Source organism: Lepidothrix coronata, unplaced genomic scaffold, assembly GCF_001604755.1.
Source record: "Lepidothrix coronata isolate B3197 unplaced genomic scaffold, Lepidothrix_coronata-1.0 Scaffold334, whole genome shotgun sequence".
NCBI classification, from domain to species: domain Eukaryota; kingdom Metazoa; phylum Chordata; class Aves; order Passeriformes; family Pipridae; genus Lepidothrix; species Lepidothrix coronata.
In genome coordinates, this window is record NW_016690514.1 from 21,855 (window position 1) to 45,408 (window position 23,554).

Here is a 23,554-nt window from a genome sequence, read left to right on the forward strand (position 1 = left end):
CCGGCGGGGAGAGGGGGACCTGTGGAAAGCGGGGGGCGGCATTCGATGAATATTCATGACACAGACACACTGGGGCGCACCGCGGGGGCGGCAGCGGCGGTCCTCGCCGTGTTTGACGGCCGGTCCTTAGCCCCTGCGCGGGCAGAGCTCGGCGGGGCAGCCGAGCCCCCCTAAACCTCGGCTTGTGCTGCCCGGCCGAGAGCGACGCTTAAAACCCGCCGGCTCGTCCACGAGCCGCTCCCGCCGCCTCGCCGGGGACAGCCGCGTTGTCGCCGGCCACAATGGGCACGCGCCTCTTCCCCGCGCCTCGCCCGCCCCGCCGATCTCCCCCACGCTCCCCCTGCAGCACCGCCGCCCCCCGCCCAGCCGCCCTGCCATCTTCCTGACTCCGTGCGTGCTCTTCTCCCAGCGCTTCCTTTCGTGGAGAGCTTTGGCATCTTCTTTTTTTTTTTTTAATTATTATTATTATTTAAGCAACCTCTCTTTGGAAAAAAAAAAAAAAAGGCTAAAGGCACCGAAAAGAAATTGGGCATAAACCACTATTATTCCCACCACACCCACCGCTCCCCCCACCCTTCCCCAAGAAAGCCTTCCCGGGCATTTAAATCTCATGGAATAGCCTTCGGTCCGTTGTGTGCCTCGAACCCGCTCCCAGGTGGTCCCCTCTCGAGGAATCAAGCTCCTCGCAGCGATATTCCTAAAGTGTGCCCGAGTAGGCGGCTCCCGGGCTGCTCCCTGCTCTTCCCGAGTCACACGCACATCTCCTCTCCCCACATCCGAGACAAAACGGATAGGGGGAAAAATGATAAAAATGACAAAGCTCGTGGGTTCTGCTGTGTAAATGACATAAATGAGATACACTGCTTCTTACCTTTATGTGTTTTTCCTCTGTCCCTCTCGGTGTGTTTGTGTGCTGGGGTGTCACAAAGAGAGTCCAGGTAGCCCAGAGCCCCCTTGCCTCGCTCGGAGCGCTGTGGCTCTCGCCCGCTCGCTCGCCGGGACTGGAGTGCCTAGTGCCTGCTGGAGCACTGCCGCCGCTACCGCGGCTGCTGCCTCTGCATTTCTCACTCTCTCCCCCTCCCTCTTTCCCTCCCTCCCCCCTTCCCTGTGACAGTCTGTGGGCAGTTCAAAAGCCACACGCACTTATTTATTTATTTTCCGGCTCGCGGGCGGGGGATGCGCTGCGCGGCGCTCGCGCTTAGGGGGCGCACGGACCCCAGGTTTAAATATCAGCCGTGCAGGCTGCGGGGGGGGGCGGGCTGGATCGCAGGTCCGCGAGCGCACCTTGCGACATTACCCCCCCTACATTCCCCCCAAAAAGGGAAGGGAGCAGCTAAACTCTCTGCCCCAAGGAGAGCGGGCGCGGCGTGGGGTCGCACGCCGAGGTGCGGGGCGCTCCGCGACCATCCGCGCCACGGCGGGGCCGGCTGTGCACCATGGGGCGGCGGGTCGCGCCTCGGCGGAGCTGAGATGCTGCGCGACGGAGGGAACGGGCAAGCCGGGCTGCCTGCCTACACCTGCAGCCCTCTCGGGGAGCGGGAAGCCCACCTGCCCGGCGGAGAGGGACGGCAGGGGCGGAAGAGACTGAAAAACCCCATACGTGGATGCTCTTGGCACGCTTAAGGAGAGAGTCTGCCCTTTAAACACAAGAGGCAACAAAATAGAGGAAAACAGCCCATTTCTCAGAATGGATCTGTCTCCCGGGCGCTCCTGCAGCTGAAGAGCTGGCCTGAACGTCGCTGGGGCTTCAGGACTGGTATCCCTCCAGCTCTCCCCCTTTTCCAGAGCGTCCCTGGGGCCGCCACAGCGCAACAAAGGACGCTGCCCGCACCTTCCCACCTCCCTCTTTTTAAAACCTGGCTGCGGCGGAGACCGGGTGCGCCCTGGTCGTCGCTCCGCGCCCACTCCGCTCTGCGGGAGCCCGGCGGCGGCAGGCGATGCGCGGGGCTGGGGCGCCCTCTGCTCCCCGAGCGGCAAGCAGGCAGGAGCTGCCGGGATGAGCCATACTGGGCGCTGGCTCCGGGCGGGGGACCAGCACCTGGGACCCAACTGCCTGGGACAGTCGGTGGAACGGACCCGCTGGGAGCGAACCGCCGTGGCGGCACCTCCACCGGGACGCTCTGGCTCAAGAGGCGCAATCCGGCTGCGCCAGGGCTTCATAGGCAGCAGCACCATCTTTCAGTAGGAACAATGCAGGCTGTTTCCCATTAACTTGAGGACAAGGACCCTATGAGAGGCACGCAGTAGGATTAGTCCAGTTTGCATTTTCGATGGAGAAGGAGCGAAAAGGGCGCAGGGCATGTGGAGAGGGCGGTCGCGGCGGCCAGGGTGTGTTGCTGAGGGCCCCATGTGTGCGGCGTGATGTGCGGTGGTTCCTGGACATTCCCATGTAGGAAAACTATCGGGCAATAAAATGCATTTGAGGTTTATGTCTTTCACACCCCGCACCCTGCAACCTGTAGCCGCGCCGAGCATCCAGCCAGCCGCTGCCGAGGCGGGGAGCTGGTCCGAGATGCAGGGGGAGACGCGGGGCTCAGGAGCGGACAGACAGCGCCGTGGGAGCCCCCATTATTCCCCCACGGTCACGAAAAAGCCCCGGGCTTGGAAGGAGCAAGGGAGAGAAGGAGCGAGCACGGGCATGGCGGGTTGCCGGGGCTACTGCAAAGACAACTCCCCATATTTTCGTGCAAGCCTTTACAAGCCAGCCTTTTCCTCGTTTTTATCTTATGGGCTTTTCGTTTCCCTAGTTCTTCCCTGTACCTCCGTTTTTTCCCAGTGGTTAAATTCTCGCCTCTGCAGCCCCCGAGGCGCAGCAGCTCGCCGTGCCACACCTGCCCCGATGCAGCATCCCGCCCCTCTTCGGGCGCGGTGCGGGGCTGGCTGCGCCCTGCCGCAGCTGTAGGAGGGAGGGCAGGCGGGACCCTTTCTCCCACGTCCCTACCCGCTATATCTCTCCGCTCAAGTGTGAGCGGAGCATACATGAGTAAGGCATGCAGCATTTCCTGTTAAATTGGGTAATCGAGGAAAAAGAGAAAAGAGGGGGGAGGGACACGCCCTGACACGTCCTCAGCTGTCGGAGAAGGGGGTAGCTGCTCCCCCCGGAGGCGAGGCGCACCCCGCTCCCGACCTGCCTCCGCTTAGACAGGGGAGCAGGGGTCCGCCTGCTCTCTTTCCCGGGAGCATTCCTGTAGAGGGAACAGTAACGCCAGCGCCAGCCTGGGGGTGGTCTGCTGCAAGGTCAAGGGAGAAGAACCCTCTCCCCAGTTTTATTTCTGAGCCACGAGTATTTGTGAGGCAGGGCTGCACAGAAGTGAGAGGCAAATCTAGGGTCCAAAATCAAGGCAGAGTCCAGTAGAGCATAGCAGCGTGTCCTGGGCTGGGCTGAAATCGAGTCCTGGACCATGGGTAGGGTTCAGGGGAAGCTCCAGATTAGGCTGGGCAGGGACAATCAAGCCTAACAGTGCCCATGAGGCCATGACATTCAGACTGTCGAGATTGTCCTGTAAAATTGCCTAACCATTACACAATTAGCATGAAATTATGTTAGAGAGAAAGAAAAAGACTGGTGTTTAAGACTGTGTTTAAAGGTGGGCTTAGGCAGTTAATGCTTACCTGCATGGAATCAAGCACTATCTGACTTGGTAGCTAAAATACAGGGTTCCCAGTATATCACAGAAATGAAATTCCTGAATGTGTACTGAGTCATTTGCCTGGGAAAGCCTGTACAACCAAAAGTGGCACAGAAATAATTATTGCTGCTATCAGTTTGAGAGGGATTTTGGTCCTTTTATTGTTTTCAGCAGCTAGAGGACTGAGATGGTAACCATAGTTTACCAGTTAATATTCTTTTAATACACCTACATGCTAAATTATGTATCTCAGAACAGCTAAATTCAAAATTCACCAAATGCTCACTTTAGTTACTTTGCTGCTTCAACGTATCATACATATCTGGATGTCTTATTTGATAAATGTGATACATTTAGCCAAATGGGGATTCTAAGCAGTCTTCGAATATCTTCGTCATACCTAAGGGTGTGTAAAGTGTCCTCACCTTTTCCTTTTGAAATTAAAAATAGTATCAGGAAGAAGAAAAACATGGAACAGAGTCACCTGCAAAAAGATGAATAACCAGGTCTGTTGTGGAAACATCGGTTTCCATGTCTCTCTTCGAGGTCTCACCTGCTGTCATATTTCCATCTTCTCCAATAGGGAAAAAATCCAGTCCTAAATACTCTTTTCTTATCTTTAATTTGTATTGTTCGTTCTTCTGATTAATAATCAAGTATTTTTTCTGTACTTATGTTAAGTCTGACAAGAGCCACAAGCCATGTCTCTTAGCCCAGCATTACCACAACAAAAGTCCAAAGTACTCACAAGGCCACCTCCCCTCATCTTCCACCAACACTCTACCAACATGCCTTCATCTCTGTCACCCAGCACCTCCATTTTTGTGTCCGGTAGCTCTTTGGTTTTTTTCTTCAGGAGAAGATAGTATCAGTAAGGAGCACCTGTGCTGGAGTAGTGGAGGCCTTTTCTCTACTTCACAGGAAGAGAGAAATGACTAGCAAACAGGAAAAAAAATCGAGTTAAAAATATCACCAGTGCCCCTCTTTCAGAATCAGTCCTGAAAACGATATGCCGCCTTCCTCACAACCAAACAGAAGCAAACGCAGAGCCCTAACAGCTCGGGGCTTTCCAAGCCTGTCAGCTCCAGCTGCAGCTGCCAGAACAGCCCGCCCCCCCCGGTCTCCAGCTGCTCCCCTATTCCTACCGCTCCCCTATTCCCGAGTTTTTACCACAAGAGGGAGCATTTTGTTCAGTTTATTGTCAAAACCTGGTTTCCCTTGTAGGCAGGCAAAGAGAATAACCACAATTTCCCGTATGTACAGACTTTCCCCAGCTCATTTTCCCCATAAGCATTTTCGTAATAACGTGGGTTTTTTCCTTTCACCATGCAATGTAATTTTTTGAAATTCTGTAAAATTATTATTCATTTAAAGTAAATTTTATAATTAATAACTAAACTGTGTTTCCTTGTTGATTCACTCAGTTATAGAGTCATTCTTTCAGGGGAAAATACAAGATGCTAGTGTATCGCATATGTAAAATCTTCTATTTGCAGTGGATATCGTTCTCCTCACCAATTTAAATACCATCTACAAGAATTTCAAAAATTGACTGCAACAGCATAGGCAGACACAAGGTATTATTTCATAGATTTGCAGGCAAAGCACATAAAATACAGAGCTTTGGTCAAATCCTGAAATAACAACTTTGCTAAATCACTACTGGAACACCTCATACAAATGTAAGCCCTGATGTGAAGACAGATGCAAGCCTCTGATAACAATTTTAACCTGAACAACTCAAAGTCATATAGCAGTAGGCGTACCTCAGTCTAGTTTTATGTTTCTGTTTCTACCATAAAAAATGGCACTTCGTGCCTGTAGCCAGGTAGGGATATGTGGGTTGTGAACCCATCTTTACCCTAATGTTCCTGGCTTCAGCTCAATCTCTAACACAAAGCATATGTGCCTCCCAGGAGGTCCTGTGCTAGCTATCAATATTAAAAGGCTTTCCTACTCCACTGAAGTCTACATGCAAGTTTTCCCAAAGATGGATATAGTTGCTGTTCTGACAATACAATTATCTGGGTTATTTCTGTCTGTTATTCCAATTACCCTAAGGAGTTAGAGTTACTTATGTACAAAAGAAGCAAATGTGCTCAACTACTATAAGCTTCCCTTATGATTTATGCATGCCAGGCTTCTCCATGACCATCTATAGGTTAGATCTCGAACTCTTTACTCCATTTTCACTTGCAAGTTTCACTGAAGCAACAGCCGAAGAAGATATTCACTGTTTGGCTTCTATGGCCACAAAAATGTCTTTCAGTTAACAACTGGAGTGACTATATCAATATCTTGATAGTGATCAGAATTGGCTTCTCTTGTGCTATTTTACTCTCTTCTCATTCAACTACAAGAATGTCAGTAATGCAGGATCAAGTGCACAACTGACTGGATAATCTAACTAATGTGACAGCTATTATGATGTACCTCCTAGAAGGTAGGAGAAGTGAGGCACATGGAAAAGAGTGCCAAATACCCTCAGAGAAGAAAAACATAATTCTCTGCTCTAATACTTTGTGTTCTGATCACTGTAATGAAGGATGCTTATATACTTTCCTTGTTGTACTAAAACGCTGTTCTGTTTGAAACACAAGTTGTTGGATTCCTACCTTGAGAGAGAACTTCTGGTTGTCACCCCCAGGACCAAGGACTTGAGAGCCCTGACTGCCCTTGCCAAACCTCCCTCAGGACCTCACCCCACCCCTTCCCACAGCCTAGGACCCCCTTCCAGCTCAGCCCAAGCCATCAGTCCTGGTCCCAGCTACACCACTGTTTATCCTGATCCCATCCCTGTCTCTGACCCAGTCTTCTACTGCTTCTGACTGAACTTCATGGATGGACCCTGGATCTGGTTTATCTCCTTCTCTTGCCCCTCCTTCAGCTCTCAATTCCTCCTCCCTTGTAGGGCAGCCCTGTGCTTGCTGCTATGCAATATCCAGTTTGTAACAGGAGCCTGCTGGCAGCCCAGTTAGCTGTGTAAAGATAGTGCAACGTGCAGTTCCTTGCAGTAACTCCAGCTTAAGCCATTTGGTTTACCTGGCATATTGCTCCTTGGTGAAGGCCCTTGTGACAATGATACCACAGCTCTGCTTTTGAATTCAAGCTGAGTCACGTGAGGCCACTTGAGGAGCACCTGCATCTGTACTTTTGCAAGCAGTTTTATAGTTAAAACTCACTTAATAGTGCCAGTGTTATCTCAGAGTCAAAGCAGAGGAAGGCCAAGATGGATACCCATCTCAAATTTGTCTAACAGCAGCAAATATTCCTGAGACCTATCTGTCTCCATTTATTCCTTCAACTTGGAACCACTAGATTTAAAGTTGTCCTTTTACTGCACTATTTGTGTCAAGAGCAAGCTGCAAATTACTTTTGAAGAGTCAAATTGAACAACTACATTTGAGGTGGCTAAAGCTAAAAATATTTGTAAATGTTGAGATTGAAGTGGCTCTCACAGAAAAAGAGAATCAGATAATACTTATGCCTCAAAACCATTATTCCTCAGCTAACCACCAGACACGTCCACAGAATTGTTGAGACTGCTCCTGTGTACAAAAACACTCCTCTGCTTCCAATAAAGAGCCAATTGTAGAGATTTATCTGAAATTAAAATGTTAGCAGTAGATCACCACAGGAAAGACCCTTTGCTTCAGACTGCCAAAAGCAAGTCTGTGAGCAGCTACATGGTAAGTTATGTGATCACATCTAGAGGGCCTGTCTTTTCATATCAGAGATGAGTACATTCTCAGAACATGGACCGTGCATTCAGCCACAGGATTCTCCATGTTGGAGCAAGACATGCTGTCTGCTTCCTGAATGCTTCTTTGAAATGCTACACTACATCGATATTTTTATTTTCATGTTTTTATGTGCTAAGTTTAGTTATTGGAGAGGATGGGTGAAAATACTTGAGCTTTAAATAAGCTTTGCAATGTGCACTACCAGCTGTTTGTAGCTGAATGACAGAGAGTCTGTAGCCACCTTTTGCCTTTATTGGGTGAATTTTGTGGATGCTACAAATGAAAGAACATATGGGAAATTCTTACATATGGTAGGATCAAGGTTGTTACAGTACATAAATCAAACACACACAAAATGGTTCAAGCTTTATTGAAAAACTTCGGAAAGAAAAAGATAAAGGCCACTGGGATCTGTGGAGATGCAGAAACTGATCATTGATTGTACTCCAGCATGGAAGTATCAGACATTCTCTGCTTTATCAGCCACAGTTCATTGACCAGTGTAACTGAATGACTTCATGTAATGGAGGCAGATGCTGGTTTTGCTTGCCCAGCAGCTCATATTTGTTTAGGGACTGGTAACAGCCTTGGTGACAGGCACAGGCTGCTGATGTCACCACACTGCCAGTCTGTCCTTCAGTGCAGATCAGTTAATTTTAGCAACAACCATTCAGACCATAGAAACAGCAGCTCCAGTTTCTATTTAATAAGTTAAAAAGCTGACAACTTTCCAGTGGGACAAGGACAGCATCATCTTTTCTCATCAAAATCATCAAAAGAGGTCCCGCTGCTGGTAAGTCTGACACAAAGCTCACAGGACAAGCCATCCATTTGACTGGAAAGTTTTAACTTTCTACAGGAAGTACTTTCCAAGTGTTTCTGGAACATCAAAATTTCCAAGATGGTCGAAGTCTCAATCACCTTCCAGAAGACCTGTGACTGGCGGTCCATGGTGTGACCTTACAGTCTAGACTTCCTCAATGTAAGACTTCTGTGAAGAGGCATATGGTTTTACTTCTGGTCAGTCAAGTTCATAGATTCCAGCTTGTATTGATCCCATCTGCTCTGTGTTCTCGAGCAAACTTGTGTGTTTTAATTCATCAGTCAGGAAAACAAGGCTAATAGCACACCTGGAGGTAAGTTCCAGTTTAGTAAATGTGTCCTGAATTCCATGAGCTCCATAAGCCTGAGGCAGAGCTATTAATAAGCAAAGATTACCAGTCAAATCTTTGAAATGCTTTTGCTCCATATTGGGTAGCCACTGCATTAGCAGAAGGGCTTTCAATTTTTTTTGAACTAAGAAAGTGAACTGGGAAATGGCATAGTACAAAACAGTGGCCATTTAGCCACTTTCCCTCTCCACTCTCTCCCCTGCCTTCCCTTACAAACCAGCACTTTGGCTTCTTGGCAAAGGTAGGAATTTATAGCATCTTTCACCAATGCAAGGATTCTGCAAGAATTCAAAAGGTAAGTAAAATTAGGACAAAATTGATTGAAAATCAAGTCACAATCATCTTGCTTTTCAGTCTTCCATCTGTGCAGTCTGTCCTGTTGCAATGTCAGGTCTTTGTGACAAGGCAGAAACTTGTCCTGGTTATACACACCTGTGTGCTGTAAGTCCTAACCAAGTCAAATAGAGCAGTAAGATCATGATCCTGGCTAGGCTTCTCTACAGTTTAAGGATCATAAAAAGCATAAGCGTGAGTGATACCCCTATAATGGGAATAAAAGAGTCAAGGAGGCAACAAGGCTGGATTTAGTGCAGGCTATATCCCTCTGTTGTGGGGATAGCTAATGGCAGTGAAGTTGGCTCAGTCACCTCCTGCTGCTTGTCCCAACATAGCCAGCATGACTGAAATTATGCATCAGGGAGGATATACTGGCACCAGAACTGCACCTAGAGCAAATGATTTCCTCTCTGTAAAAAGAGAAGAAGGATGTTGGAGGGGCTATCACATCAATTCGGGAAGAAGTGAACCTACATACAATTTTTGGTATGGAAGCCATCAGTACTAAGAAAAAATCCTTATTGTCATATATAGAAAGAAAAGATGTCCTAGTTAGAACAGCTGGGACCAGTTCATCACTGTATGGGTGTAACCCAAAACTGTGTATTCTATAGCCTTCCATGCCATTTCCCAGGAACTGTTGTCAATAGACCATTTACACCCTCTGCCCAGAGCAGCCTGACTCCTCAGGCTATAAACTAGGTGTTAAGAGGCCTGCCAGATAGGAGGATGCTCCTGTCCTCATACCCATTGTGGAACTCCCTGCCCTGAGGAAGGTACTGGGCATTCCTGCCTGAACTGGAGGATATATATAATCTTGGAGTCTTGGGACTTTTTTAACCACTCGTGGGATCCAGAGGAAGACTGCAGACCACTACTCTCGACCAGACTGCAACCACCACTCTTGACCAGACTGCAACAGCACTCTCACCAACAGGTTTTCCCCTCTCCTTTTACTTTGGACTCAGGGGGCCCAACGAACACCACTCTGTTCATGCCCCAGGGTGCTGGGTTATACATTTGGGTTTTGTGGGTTAAAACCAACTGTTTGTCTGTATAATCATATTTATTGTATTATTTTATCAAATTGTTATTCTGATTTATAATCTCTGCTTTGAGTTGAGTTCATTTCCCCTGCTGGTTTACCTTTAAACCAGCACAGATGACCAAAGCATATTGGGCCACTCATATTCTGAGTGAATATTGGTTTTTTCGCAACCAATGTAACAGATTTACTTTTGGGGATTTCATGGTGAATTTGCAGTGGTGTGTAATGAATGCATAGCCATGTGCATGGTTTGAAGCTCTGATCTTGTCCAGTCTACAACCTACACCTGGTTTTGTTGTTCTGCCTCTTCTATTCAATCTGCTTCTTTTGCTTGTAGAAGTTAGTAACATAACTTAAACCAAATCCTGTCGTCTTCTCTCTTTACATGTTTTTTTTTTTTTTTAGAAGGCCTTCTGAGGAAAAGTTACTGTATGTTCTGGCCTGAATAATTAAGCCTCTGAGCACAGATGAAATTCCATATTACAGGACAAAAACATAAGCTTTGCCATGCTGCTTTCTCAAACACTTTCTTTTAAGTATAGAAGCAAATACTTGCTAGCCTTTTCTATAGCACAATTTTGAAAATATTTGCAAAAATTACCATAGTATAGGCCTTTCTCATGGAGGAATTAACCTGTAGCCAGCAATTTATTTTACAGACATGAAGCAATTTAGTCACAAGAGCCACTGCCCCAACCAGATAAAGAAACAGGAAGCTTGAAGGAAGGCTGTCTTCTCCTCCTGTTCCCTATAACCGTCGACATTTGAAAAGCTGCTTTCAGCACAAAATGCAAAACACTTTAAGCTGGTACAGGTCATTCCCCATACTATGCAATGAATGAAAGATGCTGAAGATTTGCCTCCACTTCTTTCAGCCTTCTGCTGAAGCTAGAACAAGGTTTACTTTTGTTAGTCAGTAAGTAGCAGAAATGTTTAGTTCACCACAAGGTAGTTGAGCTGTAAGGAATCATGGGAAGAATATACTGCAAGCTTCTGCACCATTATGATACAAAGGCTGAACGAGACCATTTTTACCAGGGTATACTAGAGTTAATATTGTAAACAAAAAATACACGTCAGCAGTTTGCTTCAGGTTGCTTTCCATTTGATCACTTAATTATCAGTTTCTGGATTTATGTGCAATACAATTTTATTGACTACTGAGACCTTTCAAAATAAAGTGCCTGAATATAATATTTTCTCTTCTCTCTCCAACCAAACAACTCTAAAAAATATCTACTTTGAGATAGAGGGGGGAAAAATGTCATAAACTGAAATTACTTCCTTACCAAAAAGATTTCCCTGACAATCTGAATTGTATATCCCTCACTGATATACAGAACATGAGCAAAATAGACTCCTTGAAATACAAGATTTCAACATAGACTGGAGACACATCATAGCATATTACAAGAGCTGTTTTGAGGGAATTTTGGGAGTTTTATAGTTCTGTTTTCTTCTTAGAGCAGGGCAAACATTAATGCTATAATTGGCCTGTCATGGCCTCATCTGGATGAGTCTTGAAAACCTCCAAAGGTGGAGACAGTACAGCACCTCTCATAACTTCTTCCAGTGCTGCAGTACCATCTTGTTGAATAATATTTTCCTAATGTCTTATTTGAACCTTCAAAGTCACAACATGTGTCCCTTACTCTTGCCTGTTTTATGCTTGCTACTTTAAAGAGAAGTCTGGCTTTGTCATCTTCATAACTTCAGTTTGTGTAGTAATAGGCTGTTCAATCTTCCTGTTGTCTCTTCTTTACAAAAGTAAATAAGCCCAGCTGCCTCAGTTTTACCTACCTTGATAACCTTCTGCAGGACCATCTCCAGTTTTTAACCTCCCTCTTGAAGCGTACCCCAGAGCCTGGCACAGTACAACTATGACCTCCTCAGCAGCAGATTAAATCAAGGAATAACCCTACCTTGATCTGCCAGCCATGCTCCCTCTAAGGTAATCCTTGGCCATTTGCTTGATTCATGATGGGAACACACAGTTGGCACATATTTAGCCTGGCATCCACTGTCTCACCAAGTAATACCTGTAATCCCAGGTCTTTTCCAGTGAGGTTACTCCTCTGCCTGCCAGTTCCCCACTAGTGCTGATGCATTGGGTTATTCTGTCCCAGGTGTACTTTTCCTTACTGAGCCCTATTTTCTCAGGTCACTGTGAACCTGTAAAGAACTGTGAAGTTCTGCCATTTGAGGTTTTGGTAACTGCCCCCAATGTAGCATCATCCACAAATTTGTGGGGGATGCGTGCCACCTCATCATTAAGACTGTGAATGAAACACTCGATAATATGGACTGTAGTGTTACCCTCTGAGGAACAACACTAGTTACCAGTCATATCTTCAGCTATTGATTTCTTACCTTCAAGCCCCAATTTCTACTCTACTCAAGCCCAGATTTCCTCATCTGCTGGATGAGATTTGGGATATGATAGAAGGGGATGTCAAATGCTTTACTAAAGTCAGATATATTATACCCACCATTCTCCCCTTACTTACATAGCCAGTCATTTTTTCAGAGAAAGTAATCTGGTTGGCAAAGGATGATTTACTCTTTGGAAATCTGTGTTGACTAGTCCTGTTTACCTACTTGTCCTTTGGGGGTTTGGAAATGTCCAGAGGACATGCTCCTCAGCTTCTTCTCCTGATTGTCATCAGAGGCACCACAATCACATCACCCATCTCTGTCAGCACCCACTTTCTGCCATAGACTGAATACTTCCTCTAATCTGTTGTGCCTCCCTACTCACCACCTCCTTCCAAATATGTGCTAGTATACAGAGGGCTCTGGGAACAGATTTTGTCTGTGGAGGCAGAAGCAAAAAAGGACTTTAGTACTTCAGTAATTTCCATGTTTGTTACTAGACCGTCTCCTCATTCATTCACTGACCTACCTTTTCTCTGAGTTTCCTTTTCCAGCTAATGTTCCTATAACCTCTCTTATTACCCTTTCTCTCTCTGGCCAGGTTTAGCTCCCCACCCACCTTCTGTTTTGACCATCCTGATTTTGTCTCTACAAGATTTGTCTTAAAGCATTGCTCAGCAGTATTGTTATACTCTTACTTCGTTGCCTTTCTGTGTTCCCATTTCTTCTACACTCCTTCCTTGTGTGTTTTAGTTCATTGAGAAACTCCTGACTTAGCCAAACAGGCCTTTTACCAGAATTCCCAGTCTTCCTGAACAACAGGATGGTTTGTTCTTAAGCTCTCGAGAAGTTTTCTTTAAAAATTAGCCAGGTTTCCTGGGCACCTTTCCCCTTCATGGCTGCTTCCCAGGGCACTCTGCCTAGAATTCCCTAAAAATAAGCTAAAATCTGCTCTCTTGAAATGCAAAAATCCTAACCCTGCTGCTTTCCTTCCCAGCTTTCCTTCATATCCTGAGCTCAGTCATCATGTGGCTACTGCTACCCAAGCTGCCAACCATGTCTGCATTTTCCATTAGCTCTTCACAATTTGTGAGCAATAGGTCTGGTAGAGCATTAATTGTGGTTGAGCCTCTAACATTTCTGTGTCATGAAATTATCACCAACACAGTCTAGGGTTTTCCTGGAATGTTGCCATGTTTTTGATGCCTATAGGGTTGAAAAACCCATAAGGATGAGAGTACAAAATTAAGAGACCTTTACTAGCCATTTTAGAAAACTTCATCTGCTATGTCCTCTTGGTTAGGGAGTTCCTACAGACTCAGTGTACTCTCCTCCTCTGTTCTTGACCCAGGGACATGCTCAATTTCATTGCCTTGCTTTGTTTCTACTTCTTGTACACTCTTTCCTCATGTGTTTTAGTTCATTGAGAAACCCAGTGACCATGTCCTCCAGCTTTATGCTGGAGCACTGGACAGTCTGACTTTAAATAAACCTCCCTTCTCTTCTTCCCTGCTCATCCTTCCTACAAGTCATGCCTTTACTTAAGCCTAATCATGGGCACCAGCTACTGTTCAGGAGAGATTTATGTTGTACAAGGGGGTAATACAGAATTCACATTCAAATTGTCCAACCTTGCTGCCCATTTGTGGTTAGCTTGCTGTTAACTTTCACAAGTTATACAAAACCTGACATGTTAAATGTTGTTTCATGTTTTGGAGTGAAAAAAATCTAGGACTTGTCCCTCTTAGACTTCTGCAATCAGGGGTAGATGAAGTTGTGATCTGAAAGGGGACAACACAGCTGTTCCCTGTGACATGGATCACAAGCGCAGACAAGGTGTGAAATGAGTCACCAGACAAGCCTCAGCACTTGGATTCAGTTTTCTACCCACACCTGCATTTGGACCCTGGAAAACACAGGATTGCTTAAAACAACAATGACTTTGCCATGACACCACAGTCATGCTGCACATATGAACATTCATGCCGAGGAAGAGAAGAAAGAGAACTTGCTCTCAACTTCAAAGTAGTCAGCGTATTCCTTTAACTCAGGAAACTCTCATAAAAATGTAAATATATCCTATTTCCTATTGTATTCAGTAGTGCCTATATACGTCCAGCAATACAGTTCACAGCAATCTTTTATAGAGTTCCAGCCAAGCTAAATGCTTTTGAAATGCTAATGAACACAATGAAACAATTCTTCATAACCCAAAACACTGCCATGCACTCAATAAAAGGAAAGCATCCTTAGGAAAGCCTGACTGTCCCCCTTCACATGGGAAACTGTACAGGTTTGCTTTTGTAGAACTTGTTAGTGGAAATCCAGAGCCACCTTCAAGCTAGTACTCATGCAGATTTTGTTATATGCCTCATTATTTATGAAGCAGCTAATTTAAAATGTGTTTCAGCTATAAATAAGGAAAAATATACTTGCAATCCATGTAATAATTTGTAAGTGAGACTGTATGTGGCTTGCATATCCCTCTTGAATTTGTGATGCCAAACAAATTTCAACACACATAGGAATGCAGCATCCTTACAGAAAAGGTACAAATCTATGTGTGCTTAAGCAGATATCCCCTGAAATGTCAGGAATCACTAACATCAGTGAAAAGGCATCTTAAATTACTTTGGATTTATTGTCTCAATCTTACAGCAAATGACAATTGTTGAGAATTCATGTTTTCTGTATTTGGTATTTGCTGACAAGACAAAGAGCTTTCCGGTCTCCAAGTTACAGGACAGTGTTGACAGTGCCATTGTTGATGTTCTATATGAAGCAAGGTTTGTACAGAAAATAAAATATTTTCAAGCAGAAAAGTAAAATATAAACTACTTTCCCCCTTCACTTCCACAACTTCGAACAAATTGGCCAGTTTTATCCAACAATGACAACAGAGATCTCACATGAAAAGCCTCCATGTATTCATTTCTAGAGGGACTCCAGTTTTGCTCCACTTTAGGCAAAGGTTATAATGTGATCTTGCACCTCAAGGACATCCGAAAATGCTTATATGAACATCCTGAATGCCTTGGGTTTAGGGAAAAATTTGGACACATCTATAGATAAAGAGTCGAGTCAGGAGGCAAAAAGTTATTAAGGGCACGTTAAGAATGTTTCTCTTATGGCATATTTACATAGCAAGTCAGCATCTCACATAAATGAAACCAGATGTGCTGCACAGATGTTGGATGGTCTGATTTTACTGCACACGTACTTTGCAGTTGCTGTGTGCACATGCAGCACAACTTGTGTGTGGTAGACATTGAACATCGGCTACAGGGATCTGGAAAACAAACTTCCACTTGTTACAGTAACTTCAAAAGCTCACAGAGTTCCTTGTTTACTTGCACAAAGCTGTTTCTCTTGATACTTTAAATCTAGCAAGGCCGGCAGGAGGATCACTTCCTTCAAACACTGTGAAGCTCTTAGTGCGTAGCTGTCATTGCTTCCCAATTGGCTCCTACCTTTTAGATGGGATCACAGAGCACCACAAACTTGCATGCTACAAATATCAACCACTGCTGTCAAAGGAGTTCAAGGCAATGTAGTTCTAAGTCCAGGATGGTGGGTGGTCTTCCTAGACTCTTGGCTTTCTGCACTGTGTGAACACTCTCCAGTAGTGTCTTAAGCAAAACAAATGATTTGTCATGTGTTTAGTCCCCACTTTGAAAAATCAGGCACAGCTTTCAGATTGCCTCCCTGGAAATAAGCAGAGCAGCACTATTTGCTGCACTAGTGTGTCCCAGTCCAAAGGAAACTGGGAAGCCACCCAGTTGATTTATTCTTGGTGACAAGTACCTTTGGAAAGAATAGATCAGCACCATTCTATGCAGAAGGCACTGCTAGAAATGGCATTATCAGAAAGCTTCATGGTTCTGCACATTTACCAATCCAAAAATCAAGCACAATCACATTAGGGCCAGTTTTGATCAGAGTCGAAAGACTCATTTCAACTATTTATACTTTGAATGAACTTTTGAAGGAGTAGAATGTTTAATTTATCCTTAGGTTCTACAAAAATAGCCGTGACAAATTTAAAATTTCCCTCTGAATCTTACAGCTTTTGTTTTCTGTTTTAAGTTAATGCAGGTAGGGCCAAAACCAGCTCCCAACTGATTAAAACATCCCAGCCAGCCTACCAGGATGTGGTTCTATGCTCCTAGAGCATGATGTGATAGCTAATCCTAACTCCCTGTTTTAGGAGTACTACAAAAGAGGCATTTGCTATGCCCAAGCTTACCCAGCCTTGTCCTGGAGTGGGAATCCTGGAAATTCACTGTCCTGTCCATTCAATCTTCCACACACAGGAAGTAAGCAAATGATCTCATCTACTGTTTTTTGGTCAAATGAAGGCTGTATGTCACAGCTTGTAATACCACGTGTATTGGCCACAGAAGATTTCCTACCTTTTCTCCCCAAAATCACAGAATCATGGAATATCTCAAGTCAGAAGGACCCTTGAGGATCATGGTGAAGAACCATTTGCTGCTGTCCAATCTGCATTTCCCCTGATGCAGCTTCATTCCCTTTCCTTGCATCCTATCACTGGTCACCAGAGAGAGAGGTTCAGCACCTCTCCCTCCACTGCCCCTTGAGGAACTTGTAGACTGCGGTGAGGCCGCCCTCAGCCTTCTCTTTTCCAAGCTGAACAAACCAGGTCACCTCAGCTGCTCCTCATAAATCTTGCCCTCAAGGTCTTTCACCACTGTACAGTTGCGGTCCTATGAACACACTCTGAAAGTCTGATGTGCTGAATGGATTAGTTCACCAATCCTTCACCCATACTATAACTGGAATTTGCTGAGGCAGCACAGCTTTCGCTGGGAGAGACTGTGAGATATCTCATTTTGTCAGTCCAAATCACTACTTATTAGCTAACCTGAAGGGAGTCAGAACAACAGATTAACTCAGATTCTGACTGTCAGAGAAAGAAAAGAGCCATTTTTTAACAATTCATATTATTCAGTCTTTCCTAAAATGATTGCTAACCCTGCTATTGGAAGTGTGTTTTGTGTTACAGGAACATGGTAGTTATAGTCAGTCCCTCAACATCTTTATAATTTCAATCCAATTTACAGCCACCAGAACTAAATGAGATCTGAGCAATGTCATAATAGTACATTCATTAATAGAAGAGGAGTCTATTTGGAAAGTGTAAAACATCTGAGATTCATCAATAGTATTTAAAAATTGGAACACAGTGTGTTGTTTTTGTTGACATTTGTTGCACTTCTAGTGAGCAAAAAGGCTGGAAGGATACTAACAGGAAATTCTGTTCACAAGATAAGCAGCTGTTAGCCCCCAAAGCTTCAAAAGTTCATAAAGGCTGAAAAAAAATTTCTCTCTGTGTCTGATTTAATGAATAGTCAGCATTCCACATCAGCCAAAGGAAATGCTTTGGGGACAGTTTTTACAGAGGCAATCCAATCTTGTGTTTGTGTGAAGAAGGACAGAGCTTGCCATTTGTTTGTGAAATAACAGTTTCAAAGGTTATGCTTTCACCACAAAAATCTTGAACTGTTGTCATTCCAAAATACTTGAGAAGCAGCCTATTTTGTAACTTACTGTTTAATTTCTGGAAAGAGACTTGGTCCAGAACATGTCATTGTTTTCATATTGGAAACCTTCATGACTTTAATGCACATTTCTTGAAAAGTGTTCTGGTCTGGCTTATAGTCATCCACAAAGCAGCTAACAGAACTGCTTCAGTCTTTTTGTCTTCTGTTTGTGGCCCACAGATGATAAAGCTTTCAAGTAAATCCACACAGGAAAGAATAACAAAAGCAAGTCAGTTGTAGACTGCATGATCCATTAGTAAGGTCATAAAATGGTTATGTCTTCAACAAATTTCTCAGTGCTGTGCAGTGAGATACATCTTCAGCTGACATAGGTGACATAAGCTCATTTATTACTGCTGTGCTAATTTACATCAGCCAAAGCTTTGGACCTGGTGAGTCACTGTTAACTCTGGGAAAATTCCATGTTTCTTTGGAAACATTTGTTCTTGGAAAAGTGGCATTGGAATTTTGTATATAAAATACGTCCAAGGGCTGTCCATGATAGCAAACAAGTGGTAGATTTAAATTCAGACATTATGATTTCATACGAAATAATGAAAATAAAAATGAAATTGAACAAGTTAATGCAGGTTCTGTATGATTTATTTCTAGAAGGGTGGTGAAATTTTAGAGCCCTGAATTCCTTCCAATGGAAAAAAACAAGCTGTAAGGAGCTTGGCATTTATGAAATCTTAATCCAAAAGGTAGTTATTCATGCGCATTGCAGGGAGATTGACATAATAACTTCAAACCTTTCACAAACCCAGCGACAGAGGACATGTTAGACCTTCAATCAAGCTACTCTTCAGTTCTTTTTGATATATAAAAAGAGAAGGTATAACACTTGTGTTCTGTTAAAGTTTGGTAACCTGACAATGAAGGCTGGCAGCCTAAATAAGACAGAAAAATTACAAAATGCAGCACTAATTGCTTGCACAAACTATCACTAATAAACTGAGAATTTTCTCAGGCTTTATGAAATGATGAAGGAGAGGACCACACAGCTGCTCTGACAGTGCATTCAAGCTGCTTCTGGGCCACGGCTATTCCAAATTGACAGGCACTTGAGTATTCAGCTGCCTTGGACCAGAACAGATCCAGTAGGTCTAACTATTGTCTCTGATTTCCCTATCATTAATGCAACCTCAGAAGGTGCAGGTGTAACTGATGTTGGAAATGACACCGTGAAAAGGGAATAAACATTTTTTCAGGAACATCCTGGTTTCAACATAACAAATTATACTTTTATCTCTGTATTTAGCATGTTGTTTTATTAATAATGCCTAAAGTCCACAGAAGTAGAAATGAGTTGTGACATTTATATACATTGATTTCTGTCTTCACATTTGAAAATATATTTTCTTTGGAAAAAGTTGAACAGTTTTATTTTCTTCTTCTTCTTTGTTGCTTTGTTTTTAATGTAAAAAGTTCTTTTCAAAATGGAAATAGATGTTTCAGTTTTGTTTGAGCTTGAAAGCAGTATTTTATTGGAAGAGAGCATGCTCTTTTAATTTTGTTTTGTTTATGTGCACGTGTGTTTCATTAATGTGTATTTATATAGAAAAGTTTATATAAAATTTCCATAATTAAAATTCACTGCAATGTTTCAGAAATATATTTAAATGTCTAGTCTACAGGAAACTTGAATTTCCCATAGATCACATTTTAAATTAGTCATCTGTATTTTTGAATAAGCACACTTCAAGACTGAACCACTGCACTAGATCATACCTCACTGAACTTGAACAGAAATGACATCTTTTATTTCACCCCTTTTTTTCCTGACCTGGGTGTTTGTACTGCTTTCCTCAGAGGCAGTACTTCGGTAAGCTGAAGTTCCTGCCTTCCCGTTGCTAAAAGCAGCCCTCTGCTAGCTGAACACTAGTACGTGGTACATTTTTACAGCAGTCTCACTGGATTAAGTCAGTAGATTCTTGTTCTTTTATTCATAATGGTATTTTCATTTGTGTCTCTCTTAAAAGCTTCTGCGCAAGTGGTAAGACTCCTGCTTTGTTCAATGGGAAAATCCAGTCTAACCTTTGTCTGGGACCCAAACACAAAACTAAGCATATCACACTTAGCCGAGGTGCTGTTTGACGATGCTTGCCAGTGCTTTTCCAGAAAGTGCTCAAATTCAGTTTTCCAAGCTGTCCTTCAAATTCATCCAGACAGCTGACAAGAAGCTTTTTTAAGCAATGGCAAGTCTGAGATTTGCTAAGACAGAAGGGGAAGGCAGCTGTTTTTAGTTATCAGAGATAATTTGAATATGACCAGGTATTTCCTGCTGGGTACAGAGAAACTGAGCACCACAGGAAGAGGGAGCAGCAACTTTTACAGAGACACATTAATGCTTGCTTTGCTGTCACTAGGCACATTTACCTGTGTTCATGACATCTTCTTTCTTCACACAGAGAATCCAGAATATTTGTGAAGTAGCATGATTCAGCCTACACTGAAATACTCAGAGACAAGTTGGCTTTCCCTCCAATTTCCTTCTCAAAAATCAGTCTGGTATTTTGTAGGGTAAATTTTCACTTCAATATGGCATCATCCATGTCACTGCTCCATGGACTGTTACTGAGCTAACCCATACCATGACACATCCTCAACTCTTGTTTCTCAACAGATCTTGGTAAATACAGTTATCTAAAGGATACCATTTGCTCCAGCTCATAAATCAAATAAACTTTCTGTATCCACTTGTTAAGTCAACTGCGTCAAAAGATTTAATTTTCCCCTTCCTTTCCCCTAAGTGATTGCTTACATACAAGCAAAACGCTGTCTGATGTTTTGATGGTTGCTGACTCCTTCCCCTTGCAACTTTGAAAACTTCTTCCTATGATACTTACGTGATGTTTGTTCATCTGGAATTAGAATAGGAAAGCAGTTGTAGCTGTGAGGCTCTTTGTGATGTAGATAGAAATCCAGCTGCTCTCCTGCGTCCCTAACCCTTTTCCCATTGCTCATAATTCAAATTCCTTTTGGCTTCAATTTTCCACACTCAACTTCAACACAAAAGTGATTATGTTGGACGTCTGAGTAAAATCTGTTGAGCCATTTTTGAATGATTCAAGTGTGAAAAAATACTGCTAAATGCTCTGACCAAATATAAATAAACAGAGGGAAAACTTAGAGCCTTTCTTTTTCTTTAGTTTTGTTTGGGTTTGTTTGGAGGGTTCTTTTTTGGGGAGGAGGGTTGTTGGTTGGGTATTTTTGTTTTGATGTTTTGGGGATTTTTTGTTTGTTTTATTTTGTTTTTGCTGTAGAGGTCACTGAAGGAAGTTTCTCAAGCCTTTTCAGAAGCGGAAGTTTAGAATGGGATATTCTGTTACCCTGTGTACAGCAGCAGCTCCCCAAACCAGCCTCATATCTTCTACTTTTCCCCAGTTCTACAGCCTTACTTCAAAACTTTACCTCTAAGTGCATATAGGCACACAAGTAAAGAGCATCATTCCACATGTGCTGTCTGTGCTGAGAGCAGCATAATTTAGGTTTACTCTCTGCTCGATGGAAGTTTACCACTGAGCTAAAAAGGGAAACCCAAAGCAACACACTGCTTTCTGTTCCAACTGAACTTTGTTCATCCAAACAAAGTGTCTGAAGGGAAGACAGGGCAAGGACACTACGTGACAAGGCCTTCCTCTGAAGGGCTGTCTAGAGCTGTACATCCGGAGATCCAGAGGAGATGTTTGATAACTAAAGACAGGCAAAAGTCATGTGGGTCTTAAAATAAAGGCCGAAATGTCAACCCAAAGAACTACAGGTTAATCTATCCCACTTTGATGATCCCTGGGGAGATAACTAAGTGTGGATTTACCAAGAGTAAATTAGTCCTGGCCCACTCAATTGCTTCCTATGATCAGGATTTCAGTTTCCGGACAAAGACAATGCAGTGCGTGTCATTTATCTTAACGTGGCCAAGGCTTTCATCACAGTGTTGCATAATATACTTGGATTCAAGTTAGAATGTTATGGTTTGGATAAATAAGCAACCATCCATCTAAAAATTCACTCATGAGGCTCATAAGAGTAGAGGTTAATAGGTCATACTTTATCTGTAAGCTAGTAACAAGTGGAGTACTCTGGGTCTTTTCCTGCAACCTGTCCTGCTTAGCATCTTTATCAATGTCCTGACTGCACTTTCACTGAGTTTGTAAATGAACCAAATTGGGGTGCAATTGCTGATGCACTCAAGGTATAGAATTTAGGTCTGTCATCTAAAGGGACCTAGACAGGTTGGAGTAATGGGACAGGAGAAACCAGTTGAAAATTATCGAGGACTAATAGCAAGTGCTGCCCCTGGACAGGAAGGACAACCTGGTGCAAGGACACAGGCTGATGCTACCTGATTGGGAGCAGCTCTGCAGAAAGGGACCTGGGGGCTTGACAAGCTGGGCACGAGCCAGCAGTGTGTCCTGGCTGCATAGATGGCCAGTTGCATCCTGAGCTGTGTCAACATGGGCACAGCCAGGACATCAAGGGGAAGGTTTGTCCTTCTCAGCATCTTAGACCACATCTCAAATACTGCATGTTGTTTTGGCTTCCCAACACAAGAACAACATTAATGAACTGGAGTAAGTTCAGTGGAGAACCCCAAGCTGCCCAGAGACTGGAGCACCTGCCTTGTGGCGGAAACTAAAGGGTCCAAGGCTTGTTCTGCCCGGAGAAGAGGTGGCTTCAGGGGGACCTAGCATTAGCTTGCCTGTGTCTGCAAGGAGGGCATCAAGTAAATGGATCCAGGCTCTTCACAGCAGAGTGTGAGAGGACGCACAAAGTGGGCATAACCTGAAACAAGAGATGTTCAGGATGGAAAACGAAAAAACCACTGGAACAAAGAAAATAAAATTTTTTTTTCACTGTCACAACAGTGAAGAACTGGAACAGGTTCCCAAGAGAGGCAACCATGTCTCTTTCCATTCTTGGAGAGTTTCATGACCACACTGGATAAAGCCTTATACAATGTGGTCTGATCTCACACCTGACCCTGCTTGTAACAAAAGTTTGGAATACAGATCTCCTGAGGTCCCTCCAGCCTATGATCCTATCATCCTGTGTTGTATTGAAGGGCAAACATAGCCTGTCCTCCTAGCTCTGCTGGTGCAAATCTGTACTGTAGCCTGAAGGTACCAGTACTGCGGTTGATATTGTGTCAGGAGGCAGAGGAAGAAACCATGAGAAAACGCTGTGTGCAGAGTGGCATGTGCTCCCCACCTGTATGCTTGCCTTACCCATTAGTCACTCCTACAATCCCACGTGTAGGGGATTTGGACTATTTTTCTATTTTATGTATGAAAAACATTAAAGAAAATTTTGAAAAAATGTTTTGTAATCCACTAACAAGCCCTGTTAATTCCATAAATGTCAGATCCAGCTACTTGGAACTTGGAGTATACTTGTTGGTATTTGTTTCAAAAAGAGGAATTTATTAAAAACTACTATTATTTCTAAGACATCTTCCCCTCCCCCCTAGCCAAAAGGTAACAGTCAGCTTTGGCCCAAAGCACATTCAGTCAAATTCAGTGATACAGATCTCCCTTTTTTTCCCTAGAGTTGGCAGTAACCATATTAGTCTAAAAAACAAATTGTGACTTCATTGGTATGAAACATTAAATATCATAGAACATGAGGGCCACTATTATTCTTACTTGATAAAATAAGTTTTAATATGTGAACAAATCATCATTTTCCA